Source organism: Bubalus kerabau, chromosome 13 (genome assembly GCF_029407905.1).
Source record: "Bubalus kerabau isolate K-KA32 ecotype Philippines breed swamp buffalo chromosome 13, PCC_UOA_SB_1v2, whole genome shotgun sequence".
In the NCBI taxonomy this organism is placed as follows: domain Eukaryota; kingdom Metazoa; phylum Chordata; class Mammalia; order Artiodactyla; family Bovidae; genus Bubalus; species Bubalus kerabau.
This window is the reverse complement of record NC_073636.1, coordinates 79191588-79209195: the sequence shown is the minus strand read 5'-3', so window position 1 is coordinate 79209195 and position 17608 is coordinate 79191588. Positions and strand designations below refer to the sequence as shown.

General features: G+C 52.4%; 3 long non-coding RNA genes across 5 annotated transcripts in view; 2 read left to right on the top strand and 1 right to left on the bottom strand.

The window, feature by feature from the left end:
• Positions 1-4471, top strand: part of LOC129626088 (uncharacterized) — a 32670-nt gene extending 28199 nt beyond the window's left edge. The window contains exon 4 of the long non-coding RNA XR_008701750.1: positions 4348-4471. This is a non-coding gene — a long non-coding RNA (uncharacterized LOC129626088). The remainder of the gene's footprint in view (positions 1-4347) is intronic.
• LOC129626086 (uncharacterized) lies at positions 168-14895 on the bottom strand. Of its 3 annotated transcripts, none has more exons than XR_008701745.1 (6): positions 14756-14895; positions 12795-12867; positions 10209-10288; positions 4157-4222; positions 1543-2164; positions 168-557 (listed from the first exon to the last, which is right to left on the bottom strand). It is a non-coding gene; the product is annotated as an uncharacterized LOC129626086 (long non-coding RNA). The 3 variants fall into 3 exon arrangements; XR_008701746.1 differs by having other exon boundaries at positions 1543-1710; XR_008701747.1 differs by having other exon boundaries at positions 14768-14888.
• The window catches only part of LOC129626090 (uncharacterized), a 21665-nt gene continuing 18413 nt past the window's right edge, over positions 14357-17608 (top strand). Inside the window, exon 1 of the long non-coding RNA XR_008701752.1 lies at positions 14357-14466. This is a non-coding gene — a long non-coding RNA (uncharacterized LOC129626090). The remainder of the gene's footprint in view (positions 14467-17608) is intronic.

The window sequence follows — 17608 nt, the reverse complement described above, 5'->3', positions numbered from 1 at the left end:
TCCTGCCTGGATTACAGTAGTAGCCCCCCAGCCTTGGTCCCCCAGCTCCCACTTCACTCTCCCCACGTCATTGCCCACCCCACTCTCTCCACCTCTGTCTTCCCCATGGCATCTGCATCAGTTTCCCACGGCTGCTGTAGGAAATGATCACAAATTTCGTGGCTTAAGAGCACAAATTTATTTACTTAGAGTTCTGGAGGTCAGAAGTCTGAAATCAGTCTCTGGACTGAAGTCGAGATGCTGGCAGGGCTGGCTCCTGCCGGAGGCTCTGGGGAGAGGCCGTTTCCTTGTCTTCTCCAACTTCCAGTGGTGACTTGCATCCCTTGGCTTGTGGCCCCTTCTTCCCTCTTCAATGTGCCTCCTTTCAATCTGGTTCTGTCATTCTCTCTGCCTTCTCCTCTTCTGTGGTCAAACCTCCTTCAGCCTCCATCTTATAAGGACTCCCGTGATTCCGTTGAGCCCACTCAGATCATCCAGGATCATCTTCCCAGCTCAAGATCTTTAACTAAATCATAGCTGCAAAATTCCTTATGCTATACAAAGTGACGTTCAAAGGTCTGGGGGATTAAGAGGAGGATATTTGGGAAAGGGAGCATCATTCATCCAAAGGGATCTTGTTAGAACCTAAGTTAAGTCTTGTGCCTTTTCTGCTTAAAATCACCCTATAACCCCCAGCTCTCTCAGAGCACATGCAAAGCCCTTACAGTGGCCACAGAGTCCTACACAGCTGTGTGCTGGTTACTTCTCTAAGCTCCTCTCCAGCCCCATGCCTGTTTGCTGGGCCTCAACACTCCACACGTGCGCCTGCCCTGGAGCCTTTGCACATGCTGTTCCCTTGGCCTGGAGCCTTCCGCCCTGCCTCTTCCCAAGGCTATTGCTTGGTATCCTTCAGGTCCCACCTCCTCAGAAAGGCCCCCTTGGACTCTGCCCTCCCTGTGACAGCCCTTCCCTCTCCCCACAGTCTGAAGCTGTCTTTACTGTTTGTTTTCCTGTTGATTATCCACCATCCCCACAAGACTGCTATCTCTTAAAGACCCAGTAGGGCCGGTCTGTCTGGTTCTCTGCTGTATCTCCTGCACCAGAGACAGGGCCTGGCACCTAGCAGTGCTCAGGAAACCTTTGCTCCACGAATCCCTGTGAGGCCAGTTCCCAGTGGCCCCCTCTGCTGTTGTGAATAAGGTACCAACACATTTAAAGCCATTCTGACTGTCCCGGTGACTTTTTGGCTTGATCTCTTTCCTCAGTCGGTGATTAAAACCCCGTCTTCACATGTGAAAAAGCAGTGAGGCCTTGTTTATATTAGGCATGCAAGGGCTTCAGAGGGCCTGGAATAGAGGTTAGTTGAGGTCTCCTAAGGGCAGACGCCATCAGAAGTGGCCTTGGGTCTCGTGAGGGAAGAGCAGGGTCATGGGGTGGGAGCCCCGGCAGTGGGGCTCTCTGTCTGTGCCTTGGCTTCCACGTCCGCGGCTGGAGATTGTAACAGGGTTACTGCAGAGCTCTCACCTGTCCTCACCTTAGAGCGGGGTTCCCACCTGTCCTCACCTTACAGCGGGGTTCTCAGCCTCCATGCTACTGACATTGGGGGCTGGATCTTCCCTGGTGGCTCAGTCAGTAAAGAATCTGCCTGCAATGTGGGAGACGCAGGTTCCATCCCTGGATCAGGAAGATCCCCTGGAGGAGGGCATGGCAAACCCACTCCAGTATTCTGGCCTGCAGAAATACATGGACAGAGGAGTCTGGAGGGCTACAGTCCATGGGTTCGTGAAGAGTTGGACACAACTGAGCAACTCTTATTTACTCATGTTCTCTGCTGTGGGGGCTGCCCTTTGCGGGGTGGGATGCTGAAAGGCATCACTGATCTCCATCCCTGAGATGCCAGGAGCATGTCCCCAGTTGTGAAAACCCCAAATGACCCCAGATGTAGCCTAAAGCCTCCTGAGGGGAAAAAAATCCTGCTGGGCTGAGAACTGCCACCTCAGTTGAAAGAGACGATGTGGGTAAGGCATCTGGCTCGCGTAGCCTGGCACTCAGCAGCTGCTCAGGAAATGGGGGCTGCTATCTGCTCAATAGGGTGGCCGGGCTGGACGCATGGCTCTGCCACTTAACAAATTACCAGGTGGTCCTGAGAGAGTGACTCTAGCTTCCTGAGCCTCAGTTTCTTCACCTGGAAAATGGAATAATAATAGTGCTCACTCTCTTGGGACCATGCCCCATACCCAGTAGCTGCTTTAGCTTACTAACTCTGAGGATGAAGATGAAGGTGACGGCGGCTCCTGGGAGAAGTGGGGGCGAGAGAAAGGGCACTTTGCAAGTACAGTCTGGGGTCTCGAGACAATGGGGACACGCAGTCACCCCTGCCCACCCCTGGGAGGGCAGCTGGCTCAGACCCTCAGCCCTGCTGGGGCATTTAATAATTAAGCTGGATAAGGGGTGACAGGGCTGGAAGGCCGGCAGCGAGCGGGCCCTGGCCTTGTTCGGCTTTGGTGACGTGACGGCCCTGGGATCATGGCCTTCTCAAGCCCAAAAACAGGGGGCTGGGCCCCGAGGCAGGCAAGGCCGGGCCAAGGTCTGTGACAGTGGCCTTGTGTTCGTGTAGCGCCGGGGGTGGGCGGGGGGATGCCTGGCGGCAGCAGGGCCAGGGCCACCCTGGAGCAGGGGCTCTTTTCTGCAGGGTCTGCTCTCCCCCTCTCCCCTTGCTTGCACCCTCTTTCTCTCTTGCCTTGGCCACCCCCTTTAGTCATCACTTCCAGCGTCTCTAGCTCTCATCACCTACGGAGTGCTGCCAGAAGGTTCCCTGCAGCTGGACTCCCACCATCCCCATTATGGAGGGGGGCCCCTGCTCCCTCCCCAAATGAACAAGGCCTGTGACCACGGGTCCCAGCCCCCAGGTCGGGAATCAGAGGCCGGGGGTGCTGAGTCACCAGCCCCAGGGCAGAGCCATGGTCTCGCCCAGGTCTGGGGTCTCCCAAGCTTGCACTTAAACCCCACGCCCCTCTGATCTCTGCTGTCTGTCTGTCTGTCCCCCTCACCTGCCCACAGCTTTCTCTAAACCACTTTCTATTGCTGTTTTTCTGCATCTCTGGGTCTCTCAATTTCCACCTCAATTTCCCCTTTCATGTCCTGGTCTCCCTCCCCCGCCCTCAGGGTCCCTTCCTTCTGGTTCTGTGTTCCTCTTCTCCGCCTCCCGAGTCTCTGCGTCTTGAACTCTGTCTGTTTCTCCCTTTCCTGTTCGCTCCCCCCTTGCCTGTCTCCCCTGACCGCCCCGCCTCCGGCCCGTCTCCCTGCAGCCAGCCCTTGTCCCCACGCCAGCACATTATGTCCCTGGTCAGAGCCTGACGTCAGGCGGGGCCTGGCGGGCGGCCACGGCTGCTGCCGGGCAGGCAGAGGGAGCCGCGCTTTCCCGTCCCCAGCGCCCGCCCGGCCCTTCAGCCTGGGGCTCCGAGTCTCCCCGCCTGGCCTCTGCTGGCCAGAGTGAACAGCGGTGCTTGGCGGCCACCTGGTCCGGGGGCCGGGAACTGCAGTTCACGCGCCTCTTTCTCCCCTTCAGCCTAGCCCCAGGGCTGTAAGAGACAGTTCCTGGGCCTGCCTGGTCCCCAAGGGGAGATGCTGCAGCCTGGGACAAGACTCAGGGCTCAGTGCTTACTGTGTGACCTCGGGCGAGTCACCCAGCCTCTCTGAGCCTCATCTCTCCCCTCGTCTGCGGGGAGGGTCAACTCTAACAGGTGGCTTACAGCCTGGGAAGCGCTCAGCTCACTGCAGGGACTCAGCGTCACCACAGGGCGCCCCCCAGCAGTCTTCGACAGGGGAAGCCTCGGAGAGGGATGGGGGTCTGGATGACGCAGGATTGGGGGACACAGCTGGTCTTCAGAGGGCAGGGACCTGCATGGAGTGGGCGGGGGGATGGCCAGGCATCATGAAGGAACACCCCACCCAAAGTACAAACAGTGCCCCTGCCGGGAAATCCTGCCCAAGCCCAGTTGGTCTCAGGCCCCATCAGAGCCTGAAGAAGTGGTTTAAAAAATGTCATATTTCTTGTTTGGTTTGTTTGGTTTTCTCCCCCTCTGATTTTCAAAAGCAATGCCAATTTCCGTGAAGGACATCTTGAAGGGCACCTGAGCATCCTGGTTTAAAACAGACTTTGGGGGGTTAGACCAACCTGGGTTCAATCCAGCTGTGTGACCTCTGGCCAGGGGCTTCATCAGCTGAGCCTCAGTTTCCGCATCTGTCAAATGGGAATAATGAACAAGACACATTAGAGAGTTACTGTGAAACACAGGCAAAACAATGCCTTTCGAAACACAGAGGTCTGTTTTCTTATCTTTTTTATTCTTCTAATTTTAAATATAGGAGATACGGAAAAGTACGGAGATGAAAACAAGAAGGCCCCCCTCCAGAGAGAAACAACACACAGATTTTTTGTGGAAATTTGGCTTAGTTAATTTATTTGTCCTAAGTTCCTTCTCTGGCCTGCTTTTTCATTTTTCACAAAAATAAAACCTGATTTGAAGTTTCATTTGAAAATATCTTTGCTTATTTTGATTATTGTTGTTTGTTTTCTCATCCGTGCATACTCAAACAGCTTAAGGGGCCCCCAGTGGGCCATGAGGTTGTCTCTCCCACCCCAGCCTCTGGCTCCGCTTCCTGGAAGCCAGCACAGCAGATTCTCACATGTCCTTCCTTCCTTTCCTGGGGTTAAATCATCTTTGGACACATGACTTCCAATTCCTCTATTCATTTTGGTTTTGTTTGTGTTTTTCAACTCGCTTAATTATAAAGTATGACATTGCTTAAAAAAATCAGAACACACAAAGAGAAGAAAGGGGAAGATAAGAAAAGTGGAATCTCCTGAAACCTTACTTCCCCTTTCACATTTTGGAGTACATCCTTTTAGGCTTTTTCCATCACCTGACGTCTCTGCACATTCTTGCCTTCCCAGGTATCTTTTTTTTTTTTTAGCTCTGATCAAAGCTTGTGACGATATATTTGTATTTGATGATTAGATATTCTGATCATTATCTGCCTTCTCCACTGTGCAGAAAGTTCCAGGAGGCAGGGAGGGTCACGTCTGCGTCTCCCACGCCCAGCAGGGTGCCAGCGCACAGTAGGCCTGCATTGAGTATTTTCCGAATGAAGGAAGGAATGGGTGACTTCCCTAAAGGGGTTACATAATATATTATCCTACCCTGTGACCTATTTTTTCCCACTTAACATACCGGGTACATCTTTCCACGTCTCTAGCTAGGCAGCAAATCTCCATTTTTCATGTCTGCACGGAGGCACCACAATAAACAGCTTTTTGATGCTGACCAGAGGCTTCTGCCCCGAACTGGGAAATTCTTTTTCAAACACAGATCTGTTAACGAATTCCATATGAGCCAGCCGTGCCCCAGCCCTTCGGCCGTTTACTTTCAGCCTGACACTTCATGGGTTTCACGGGCCCATTGTTTTTCGGGACAAATCAAGATTTATTGTCTCTCCCTGACATGTTTTTCCAGAGAAGCTTAAGAGTGAAAAACTCATCCCACTCCCATCCCACTGTTTCCGCCAGTTGCCAGTGAAGTGTTCCGTACATTTGCTGAAGTTGGGAAACTTGGTATAACCCTTCCCTTCCTGGCTGCCTCGGTGCAAACAGCACATGTCAAGCCCGTTCCTACCTCAGGGCCCTTGCACCGGCTGTTTCCTCTGCCTGGAATACGCTTCTCCTGGCTTGCTTACTTCAGATCTCTGCTCAAATGTCTTCTTCTAAGACAGGACTTCACAACCTTTTTTTTTTTTTTTTTTTTTAAATTAGCCTCTCTAAGTTACTTATCCAGTGTTATCTTTCTTCCTAAAGCTTCCTTTCTTAAGTTTTGCCTGGTGGCTCAATAGTAAAGAATCCGCCTGCAATGTAGGAGAACTGGGTTTGATCTCCGGGTAGGAAAGATCACCTAGAGAAGGAACTGGCAACCCACTGCAGTATTCTTGCCTGGAAAATCCCACGGACAGAGGAGCCTGGCGGGCTATAGTCCATGGGGTGGTAAAGGACTGAACAATGAATATCATGTCACATTATGTCTCGTTACACTCATATTTTGGATCACATTCATATTTAGTGTCCATGCCCACCGACTGTGTTTGTCACCTTTCCTACAGTATCCCCAGCACCTAAAACAGAGCCTGGAGTATTGTTGTTGCTCAGTTGCTCAGTCGTGTCCGACTCTGTGAACCCAGGGACTGCAGCACGCCAGGTTCCCCTGTCCTTCACTGTCTCCCGGAGTTTGCTCAAATTCATGTCCATTGAGTCAGTAATACAATCTAGCCATCTCACCCTCTGCCCCCCCTTCTCCTCCTGCCCTCAGTCTTTCCCACCATCAGGGTCTTTTCCAATGAGTCAGCTCTTTGCATCAGGTGGCCAAAGTTTTGGAGCTTCAGCTTTAGCATCGGTCCTTCTAATGACTTATTCAGGGTTGATTTCCTTTGGAATTGACTGGTTTGATCTCCTTGCTGTCCAAGGGACTCTCAAGAATCTTCTCCAGCACCACCAGTTAGAAAGTATCAATTTTTCAGTGCTCAACCTTCTTTATGGAGCATTGTAGGCATTCAGTATTGGTTGAATCAAGAAATGCTAATTCCAAGATTCCAAGCTTCCTTCCAAGGCTGAGAACTGACTGTCATTATTCATTCATTCAAGATTTATCTGTTGGGCACCCTCTGTGTGCCAGAGCCTGCCTGGGTGCTGGGAGGACTACAGTGGGTAAGGCAAACAGGCCCTTCCCTTAAGGGGTGTGGTCAGTGGTCAGACAGACACAACCACAGCTGGAGGAGGACGTCCAGGTTGACTTGCTGGCCTCGGGTGGTGGAGAGAGAAAGGGGCCTGTGACCTGACAGATGTGGATTGCCGGCTCTCACTCAGCTTTTGCAGAGCTGAGTTAACTGTGAGGCTGACACAACCAGGAATGATATCCTTGTCGCCTTTCTTGCCTGCTGTTCCTGCATCATAAGTGGAGAAGAAATGAAAAAGTGATGCCAGAAACCTCTCTGCATTCCTCCCACAGGCCCAGCTGGGTCTTTGCTTGTGGAACTAAGCTCTGCCCTACTTTCTGGCTGCCCTGCACGTTGCATCCTCCACGTCAGGGACATTCCTACCCTAGTGGCCACAGTTCCCTGACAGAGATGCCAGAAGATGCACATTCCCAGCCTCACTTGGCTTGGTGCAGGCCTGAGACTTGGGGCTCCACCAGTCATACACGCCTGCTAGAGATATGTAATCAGAGAAGGGCAGGACAAGAGGTGTGGAGGAGAATGGACCTGGCCCTCAAGGATGCATTGGGAGGGGTCCCAGGAGAGCAAGCAGGCTCCCTTCTGGACAGCCCTGCCAAAAGACCTGGGCCTCATTTCTGGCTGAATAGCCCTCAGTCCTAACTCTGTGTCCACCCCGGGATGACAAGTACTAACAGGTATTAAGAATGTTCATTGGAAGGACTGATGCTGAAGCTGAAGCTCCAATACGTTGGCCACCTGATGCAAAGAGCCAACTCATTGGAAAAGACCCTGATGCTGGGAAAGATAGAAGGCAGGAGGAGAAGGGGCGGCAGAGGATGAGACAGTTGGATAGCATCACAACTCAGTGGACATGAATTTGAGCAAACTCCGGGAGATAGTGGAAGACACAGCAGTCTGGTGTGCTGCAGTCCATAGGGTCACGGAGTTAGACATAACTTAGCAACTGAACAACAAGAACAAGATTATTCATGTTCTTTGACTCCTAAATCCCTCTTCTGGAATTCTAATCTGAGGAGATAATCACAAATAGTGAAAGATGCACAAAGATGTTTGCAGTAGAATTATGTAGAGTCATGAGGAACCAGAAACTACCTAAACACCCCGTGACCAGGGAATGGGTTTAGTTAAACAGGCAATGATCCTGAAAAGAAGACAAGAACTGATTCCTCCAGCAAAATATTAGTGGGGCGCTCAGGGTTAAATGTTAGTGGGGCGCTCAGGGTTATGTACATCCTTGAGTGGCCAATGAAAACCAGAATACAGGTGAAAGAAAAGTTTGTTTTTCTCTCTTACACAAAAGAAGTGAGGAGGTGTTAGTCCAGGGCTGGCGGCGTGGCTTCATATATTCGTCAGGGATTCTTTCTTTTAGGGTTCTACCATGGCCCAAGATAGCCACTCAGTTCTGGCCACAACTCTGCATTCCAGCCAGTGAGGAGGCTGGGAAAAAGCACAGGCACTCTTTCCGTAAGGACTTGGACATTATACCCCATGAACTTGTCACATGGACACACTTAGCTGCAAGAGAGACTGGGGAGGGACTTGCCCGGTGGTCTAGTGGTTTAGACTCCAAGTTTCTGATGCAGAAGACACAGGTTTGATCTCTGATTGGGGGACTAATATCCTACATGCCACATGGTAGCCAAGAAAAAAAAAAAAAAAAAGGCTGGGGAATGTAGGTTTTTTTCTGGGTGGTCACTTGCCCAGCTAAAATTTGAGATTTCTATTACTAAAGAAGAGGGAGAGATCAGAGAATTGGAGGGAAGCATGGGTCTTTGCCACAATAAGAACAATTAAAATAACATCCAAGAGGATTCTGTGATAACATTAAAAATTGTACAGTTTAGGAAAAGCAAGATTTGAAGTTGTATGTAGAGTGTGGTTGCAACTGCAGAACAAAATTTCTAAACAGAGGAAGCTGCTCAGAGGACAAGACTGTTGGAAAGTTAGCTTTTGTGGGGGGTCCTATCAGAGATGTCGCGTTTTCTTTTCTTTCCGTATTTTCCGAATGTCAGTAATTGAGGAGACCTAAGTTCCTGAAAGAATCTCTGTGCAGATTATAGAATCTACCTGCGCTATAGTTCATGTCATGCAAGTTTTTTCCTCGAATGTGCCAAGGTGGCCAGACGGGGAAAGAAGAAATGAAACGATCTCGAGTCACAGACAACACGATTGTGAATGGAGAGAAAGCCAAGGAACCCACAGAAAGTGACTAGAAAAAGAGGGCCCTGGGACTTATCACAGGTTCAAGTCACAGCTGTGCTGAAATGCCGCCTCCGTGACGGGGGATAAACCAGCCGCCTCCCCGTGTCTGCATGAAGGAAGAAGAGCCTCCGCCTCTGGGTGTGATGAGGGCCCGGAGGAAGCAGCTCCCGCAGAGCACAGGCTGCAGGCCTTGGCGTGGAGCAGGCTCTCCAGCAGATGCTCTCGGGCGATTCTGCCCTCCTAGGGGACATGCGGCAGTGCCGGGAGACCTTTACCACTGGAGCAGGGAAGAAGCTACCGGCATCTAGTGGACCAAGGCCAGGGATGCTGTTAGCATCCTGCAACGCACAGAGCAGATTCCCTCCGCAGGGACGGCGCTGTGTGCTGTGCTCAGTCGCCCAGCTGAGTCCAACTCTTTGCGACCCCATGGACGGCAGTCCGCCAGGCCCCTCTGTCCATGGATTTCCCAGGCAAGAATACTGGAGTGGGTAGCCGATCCCTTCTGCAAGGATCTTCCCGACCCAAGGATTGAACCTGGGTCTCAGGCATTACAGGCAGCTTCTTTGCCATCTGAGCCACCAGGGAAGCCCCTAGAGAGACTATCCAGCCCCAGATGTCATTGGTTCTGAATTGAGAAGCGTTGCTCTCAGCACACCCCAGCTGTTACCACCGTGGGACTTGTTTCCTGGCTTTTGATGTTGTGGTCAGCGGGGTCACACGCAGTGGACACGTGTTCTGAGTGCAGAGTCGCTACAGCAGCCCTGCTCTGCCCTTTCCGAGCCTCCTGAATGCCCCCGAGAATTCTCCTTCCTCTTATCTCGGGCTCTAAACTAGGGGTTTGGAATGTGTCTGCGCCCAGGGGAGCTGGGAGAAGGCACAAGACGGCCGACAGCGCCCCATGCAGTGAGGAAACCTGCGGCCTCTGCAGGGCGGTTTCTGCCCTGAGCTTCCTACCCTGTGGCTCTGCTCCGCTCCTTGCCTCCACCCGAAACCCCCTGAGGCAGACGCTGCCACCGCCTCCACGGCTCCATGTCAGAGAAGGGGAAACAGGCTGCGAGGCAGAACAGGAGACGGCAGCCGGCCCCAAAGGCGGCTCGCTGCCCCCAGACCTGGCTGGTCTGGCCCCCGGGTCCTTGTCCCGACTGCACGTCAGAACCACCTGGGGACTGAAAACCCCTGGGTCCCGCGTGGCCCCACTGACCCGATCAGGTCAGGCTTGGGTTTCGGAATCAAGCAGATCTTACCTGGACTCTTGGCTCCTCCACTTTCTGGCTATGTGACCTGAGGTCAGTGACCTCACCTCTCTAAGACTCAGGTTTGTGCTCTGAAAAAAAGGGTAGTGTTAGCTGCCCGCTCGGAGGTTGACCACGAGGATTCAGCGAAATGCCCCACGTAGGCACGTGTGTGTGTGTGTGTGTGTGAGTGTGTGTGTGTTTAAGCTTTTTAATTAATTCTGTTGTGCCTGGCTAGTTTCCTATCAGTTCATCCATTATCCATCCAATCATCTATCCATCCATCCAATCATCTATCCATTCATTTATCCAACACATTTATTTAACACAAACTGTGTGCCTGGCTGGGCTTCAGTCCCTGAGGACACAGAAGTTCCCCTCATGAAACTGACAATAGCAGTGTTGAGAGAATAGAGTGGAAAATAAATGAATAAATATGTTACATAGAGTCCCATGTAAACAGCATGGGATGGAGCTCCTCTTCCGGATGGGGTGAGACGCCCATGTCTTCTGTCTGCCTTTCCAGACCCCCTCCCCCCTGCACCGTGTCTCAGGGCAGATCTGTGTGCAGAGCGTCAACCTGGGAGCCCACGCCTCCCCACGGCAGACACAAGAAAACTCATTTTCTCAGCCTCTCTCTCAGCTTGGGTGCAGGCGTAACAGCTGTGTTTGAGAAACAGCAAGGGGGCCTTGGAGGTAGAGGTGGGACTTGGAGTTCAGACAGGCCCGGGGGCTTGTCTGAAACTGTGCAGTGGGGGTGTGGATGAGGCCGAACTTGAATCCAGATGCGCTGGATTCGCCGACTCCAGCTCTTCCCTGGTTTGTGGTCCTCACTGCAGGAAGGTTGCATCGCATTGAAAGGCAGGGATGGAAAAGTTAAGAAGCTCTGCCAGCGTTACAAGCTGAGGCCCACCTCTGTGTCTGTCAGTCACATCAGGCCTGGGCCTTGCATTTCATAAGCATGGGCTGGCAGCAATCCTACCAGGTAGGATGAGCTAATCTGGGTTTGGAGTCTAGGTTTGGAGAGGGGGTCAAGCAATTTGCTTGAGGCCACACAGAGAAGAAATCGGGATACAAATCCACTGTGTATCTCCAAAACCTTTGCTCTTTGGAGCGCACCCAGCTTCCACCAAGGAGACCCGTTAACGACGTAGCACCGTCATGTCTGACCCTGACCACACTGTGAGTCAGGGTCGGCATGTCAGACTTCTTCCCACTTCCGGATGAAACCCAGAGGCACGACGTATGGTAAGCTCTCAGTAGGTAACATGCCAGCACTGCAAGACACATAATCAACTTGCAGGATTTTGTTTGAGAATCTCAGAGGCTCAGAGGCTCTTCCTTCTCACATTATTTTTTTTTTTTCTGCTAAATATCCCTCATGTGAAAACTCTAGCTGACTCATTCTTTGACCTCATTTAATTCTTCTAAACTGGTGACTTTGAGATGGGGGCAGTGTAAAGCATTATTTCCCCCCATTCCCAACCTGGACTGTAGCACTTCTCTGTCCCGCCTTCCGTCTATCCATCTATCTATCTGCCAACAATCCACCCACTCACACATCCAGCCACCTGTCCTATTCACTTTCTCCAACATTCCATTTATTCCTCCACTGATCCATGAATTCAATCGTTCTCCCTCCATCCATCCATCCATCCTGGTACCCACCAATCCATTCACCCACACTTCTATCCACCTACACAATTTACTCAACTCTACCCAGCCATCCCCAACAGTGGAAACAGTGTCACACTTTATTTTTTGGGGCTCCAAAATCACTGCAGATGGTGACTGCAGCCATGAAATTAAAAGACACTTACTCCTTGGAAGAAAAGTTATGAGCAGCCTAGATAGCATATTCAAAAGCAGAGACATTACTTTGCCAACAAAGGTCCATATAGTCAAGGCTATGGTTTTTCCAGTGGTCATGTATGGATGTGAGAGTTGGTCTGTGAAGAAGGCTGAGTGCCGAAGAATTGATGCTTTTGAACTGTGGTGTTGGAGAAGACTCTTGAGAGTCCTTTGGACTGCAAGGAGATCCAACCAGTCCATTCTGAAGGAGATCAGCCCTGGGATTTCTTTGGAAGGAATGATGCTAAAGCTGAAACTCCAGCACTTTGGCCACCTCATGTGAAGAGTTGACTCATTGGAAAAGACTCTGATGCTGGGAGGGATAGGGGGCAGGAGGAGAAGAGGACGACAGAGGATGAGATGGCTGGATGGCATCAATGACTCGATGGACGTGAGTCTGAGTGAATTCCAGGAGTTGGTGGTGGACAGGGAGGCCTGGCATGCTGCAATTCATGGGGTTGCAAGGAGTCGGACATGACTGAGCGACTGAATTGAACTGAACTGATCCAGCCTTCCATTCACTTCTTCACTGATCCATACATTCAAACATCATCCATCTGTCCATCATCCATCTATTCAGTAAAAACATACCAACTATCGCCTTTGTGCTGAGCGCTACACCAGACTCAGAGACGCTAGAAACAAACAGGGCTTGGTGCTTGACCTTAGAGTATGACGGGAGAGACAGATATGAGGGATGCTATAGGAAGGGCTCATTCATTCATTTTTTCCACATGTGTTCTATACCTCCTCCTCTGTGTCGAGCAGCAACAGATGCTGGAGAACGAAGATACAGGAGACGAGGTCTTGGGCACACGTCCTGGTGATAGAGACAGAAGCAAATATGAACCCAGGCGGGAAGTGCTCATTCAGTGATCACTTTCCTGTTCAGCACGTGTTCGCTGATGCCTCCCACATGCCAGACCTGATCCCTGGGGACACCAAGATACAGAAGACTTGGCCTCAACCACCTGGAGCACAGTCCAGTAGAGGAAACGGTCCAGTGGAGACTTTCAGCAGAATGTGATATGAGCTGCTATGATATGATGAGGGTGAGAGCAGGGGTCCCTGGAAGCGAGGAAGGCGGCCAGTGGAGCTTTCTGGAGGAGCTGGGGCCAGGTCTGAGCCCAGAGGATGATGGGGTCTCCTCAGTTAGCACCGCTTTCCCGGGCTCCCCATGACTTTCTTTCCTCCCTTCTTGCAGGACAGGAAGGTCAGACCGAGGGCCCTCAGGACACCCCACCTCCCACCCAAGCAGCTCTTTTGAGGCTAGGACTCAAGTTCTGTCTTGGGACAAGGCCCTGGGCAGCTGGCTGGCTGAACCTTGGAGACTGTCCCACAGTGACCAAGGTCCACTGGTGACATTGAGGTTGTTTGTACAAATGTGCTCCATTTGCTCGGCGGTCTTGTTCACAGAAGAAAAACAACGACTCTGCTGGCATGACGTAGGGTGGGGTGTTGGGGGGCTGAGACTGTCTACCATGTATGGTGCCCTGGGGAACGGTGGCACGGGTGCCAGTAGGGGCGGTGTGGGAAGGACAGAGCAAGGCGGAGATGGAGGGCGGCAGGGGCCAGAGCGTGCAGAGCCTCGCAGGCCTCAGGGAGGACTCGGGGCTTGATCAGAATGGTAACAGGAAGACTTTGCTACGTCGCTTTAGTCGTGTCCGACCCTGTGCGACCCCATAGATGGCAACCCACCAGGCTCCCCCTTCCCTGGGAGTCTCCAGGCAAGAACACTGGAGTGGGTTGCCATGTCCTTCTCCAGTGCATGAAAGTGAAAAATGAAAGTAAAGTCGCTCAGTCGTGTCCGACTCTTAGCAACCCCATGGACTGCAGCCTATCAGGCTCCTCCGTCCATGGGATTTTCCAGGCAAGGGTACTGGAGTGGGTTGCCATTGCCTTGCTTTGAGCTGGATTCAAATGGACTAAGACATAAGATTCAAAACCTCCAGAGAGCATTACTTTGCTACACAGAAGAAACCAACACAACATTGTAAAGCAAACCGTACTCCAATAACAATTAATAATAATAATAACCCCTCCGATAGCTAACAGTTAAACCACTTGGGTATTCATTCCTTCCCCCAGTAGTTGAGCGCCTACTCTGTTCCAGACACTCTTCCAGGCACTGGAGAGAAACAAAGGGGGTTGGATACAACAAACTCAGACTCTGCCTTGGGGCCAGAGGGGTCACAGACCCTCCAGCAAATAATCATACAGTGAAACACAGTGATCAGAGCCACCAGGGAGGGCTTCTCCCAGGTGATGCAAAGGCAGCTGGTTCCGTGCTTCATTTGGCCGGTGTACATGGAGCAGCAAGCGTGTCAGAGACTGTGCTGGGTGCAAGGGGTGCCGCATGAGCCAGGCAGACCCAGTTCCTGCCCTCGAGGCGTGGACAGCCAGTGGAGGAGACACACCAGTAAGTGGACCGCACCAGCCTGGCGAGGGAAAGGCAGCTAGGGCACCGTGGGAGCAGGGAGGGCTTCCTGGAGAAGGAGGATGGGAAGGAGTTGGGCAGGAATTGTGCGTGGGGTGAGGGAGGGGCTGGCGGGGGGCGGCGGCAGATGCTGCAGACTTGGGAGAAGGTTCAGATCCATGGCAAGGAGACCCAAGACAGTGCATGCAGAACGGCAGGGGTGTCTGCGGGGCTCCCTCTGTCTCTCTGTGTCTCCCCCTCTCTCTGCCTCTCCACCTCTGCCTGAACCCACTCTTTGTCTCACTCGTGACCAGCCTCTGTCTTGATCCTTCAGTGCCTGACAGCCTCTCCGATTCTCTCCCGTCTGGGCCTCTCAGCTTCTCTTTCTCTCTGACTCTGTCTTGCCTGCCCTGGTCATCTTCGCGAGATGTCAGTAAGAGACAAGGATACTGGGGGATGGGGAGGAAAAAAACAAATGGGCGGGTGGGCAGGAAGCGAGGTCAGGAGCACAAGGACAGCTGAGCACAGGGACGGGCGGTGACTGAATGTTCTGTTTTGGAAAGACAGCTCTGGTCAGGGGCGAAGGTGGCTGACCACGAAACTTGATAACCTGGCCAAACTCGGGTCCTCGCCAGCCCTCCGGCCAGCAGCCCCGTGACCCCGTGGACGCCGCACAGAACCTCCCCAGGGGGCGGGGGAGACGGGAAGAGGGCCCCCAGGCAGTTTCTCCTCTGGCGGGCGAGACTGGCAGGAAGGGGTGGGAACAGGGAACGGTGACTTCTCAAGCGAGCGCTCAGCGTGGCTTAGAACGGGAAAGCCCTGCTTATCTCTGTATCCTCTCCCAAGGTTTAGCAGTGTATTAAGCACTTACTGGGCGCCGGGCACTGGGCTGATCCTCTCAAGTGGAGCGTGGTGGCCTAAGACCAAGGGCCATACCGCCAGAGCATCTGACCTTGTATAAGTTACTTAACCTCTTTCTTCTTGTGTAGAATGGGACCGAAGCAGAACCTGTCTGAACCACTGGAGGTCTAGAGTAATATGTGAAGTGCTCGGAATAGCACACGGCACACAATAAGTGCTCGAGAAAAACCGAAGCTACTGTGATCTCAGGTTTATAATTCGAGAGGCAAAGCTGAGGAGGCAGAGTGAAAGAAAGTGAAAGTGTAATTCGTTCAATTGCATCCGACTCTTTGCAACCCCGTGGGAGGTCCATAGAATTCTCCAGGCAAGAATACTGGAGTGGGTTGCCATTTTCTTCTCTAGGGGATCTTCCTGACTCAGGGGTCGAACCGGGGTCTCCTTCATTGGAGGCAGATCTTTTTTTTTTAACCGTCTGAGACACCAGGGAAGCCCAGTGAGTCAGGGTTGAATTCCCACTTCATCCCTTCCCAGCTCTGTGACCCTGGTTAAGTCTCATAACTCAACCGGGTGTCAATTTTCTTATCTGTTCATTGAAGATGATTTTTTTTAAAAACTCGTTTGGCAGCTCCAGGTCTCAGTTGCAGCATGTGAGATCTAGTTTCCTGACCAGGGATTGAACTCGGGCCCCCTGCTTAGGGAGTGCAGAATCTTAGCTGCTGGACCACCAGGGAAGGCCCCAGTTAAGATGATCTTGATACTCACCTCATCAGGGGTTTGAGAGCTTCTGTGTACATATGAAATAGAGGGAAAGCATTCACTTCACAGGTAAAGAAAGTGTCCAGAGCACTTTGTTTTTTGCTCCATGTGCCCAGCAGATTCCGCGTCTCCAGACCATCTGCGATATGCTTGATCCTGTGCTCCTCCCATTCTAAAAACCACGGCGGCCGGTTAGAGAGGGAGCAAGGCGCCTCACAAAGTGAGTCCTGACAACAGTCTTCCGAGGTAGGCATTAGCAACCCATTTCACAGAAGTGGAAACTGAGTTCTGAAGAGATTAGACAGGCTGCCCAAAGCAGAGGCTCACGAGCACCTGCTCCCCTGGGCTGCTCTCGATGTGAACTCCTGTGACGGCCCCCCCATTTCCTGTGGCATCAGAGGCAACTAGGGCCTCCACCTCCCTCACACACTCCCTCACACACTGTGTATTCCTGCCTCCACGCCCCCCCACCCCAAGCCTGGCCCAGCACTGGCCTCAGAAACGTTGGTTGCTGTCAGAATCTACAGGCCCAAAGAGCTGTGCTGTCCCTGTTACCTCTCCACACCCTCAGCCTGCTTCCTCATCCTCTGCCAGCCAACCAGAAGGAAACTCAGCATGGCCCTCATACCCCTGAACACCTCCCTCCCTACCAGGGCGAGAAGCAGGTGACAGGCACAGGTAGTGTGGACATGGGGACAGAAGGGGGTCTGGAGCCCCAGAACCCTGGGTCCTCATGCTTTGGCTGTGTGACTTTGGGCATGGCACTTCCTCTCTCTGCGCCTCAGTTTTCGCATCTGTAGAATGGGTACAATCACCATAATATCCACCCCTTCAGTTGATGTGCAGGATAGAGACACAGCATGGGGTAGATGCAGGGAGGGGCGGCTGAGGCCCCCTCTCCCAACTCCAGTCCTCCAGTTTGACTCTTCATGGTCAATGGTGAGCAGTTCATGAGACAGTAGCATGGTTAACAGCATGAGCCCTGGGGTCAAATCCTGCCTCTGCCACTTGTTATCTGTGTGATCTAAGACTTCAGTGACTTAACTTCTCTGGGCCTTAGTTTCCCCATCCATGAAGTAGATGCAAATAATAGTCCCCCCTTCTTTGAACTGCTGTGATGATCAGATGAATTCACAAATGTAAGGAAGAGGACCCTGCCAGGCACACGATGAGGACTCACAGAAGAGTTTGCTGCTCTTCAAGGCTGAGGGGAGAGGACACGTGGTGGCTTCTGCACAATGTACAGGGGCTTGTGCCAGGGATGGAATGGGGGCGCGGAGGAAGGATCTTCATCTGAACCGGGGGGCTGTCAGAAAGTTAGGCCCGCATATTGGGGGCAGGGCTTTGCCAAGGTCCCCCATGGCCCCAGGAAGGGCTGTCCCACCCACATCCATCCTTCCCCGGGAGCCGGCACAGTGCTTGCGCCTCCCTAAGGGGAAGGCTCCGTCCTTCCTGCCCCTCAGCCTGAAACCTTGGAGCCGCCCCTGGTTTCTTGATTTCTGCTACATCTGGTCCAGCAGGGTGTCCT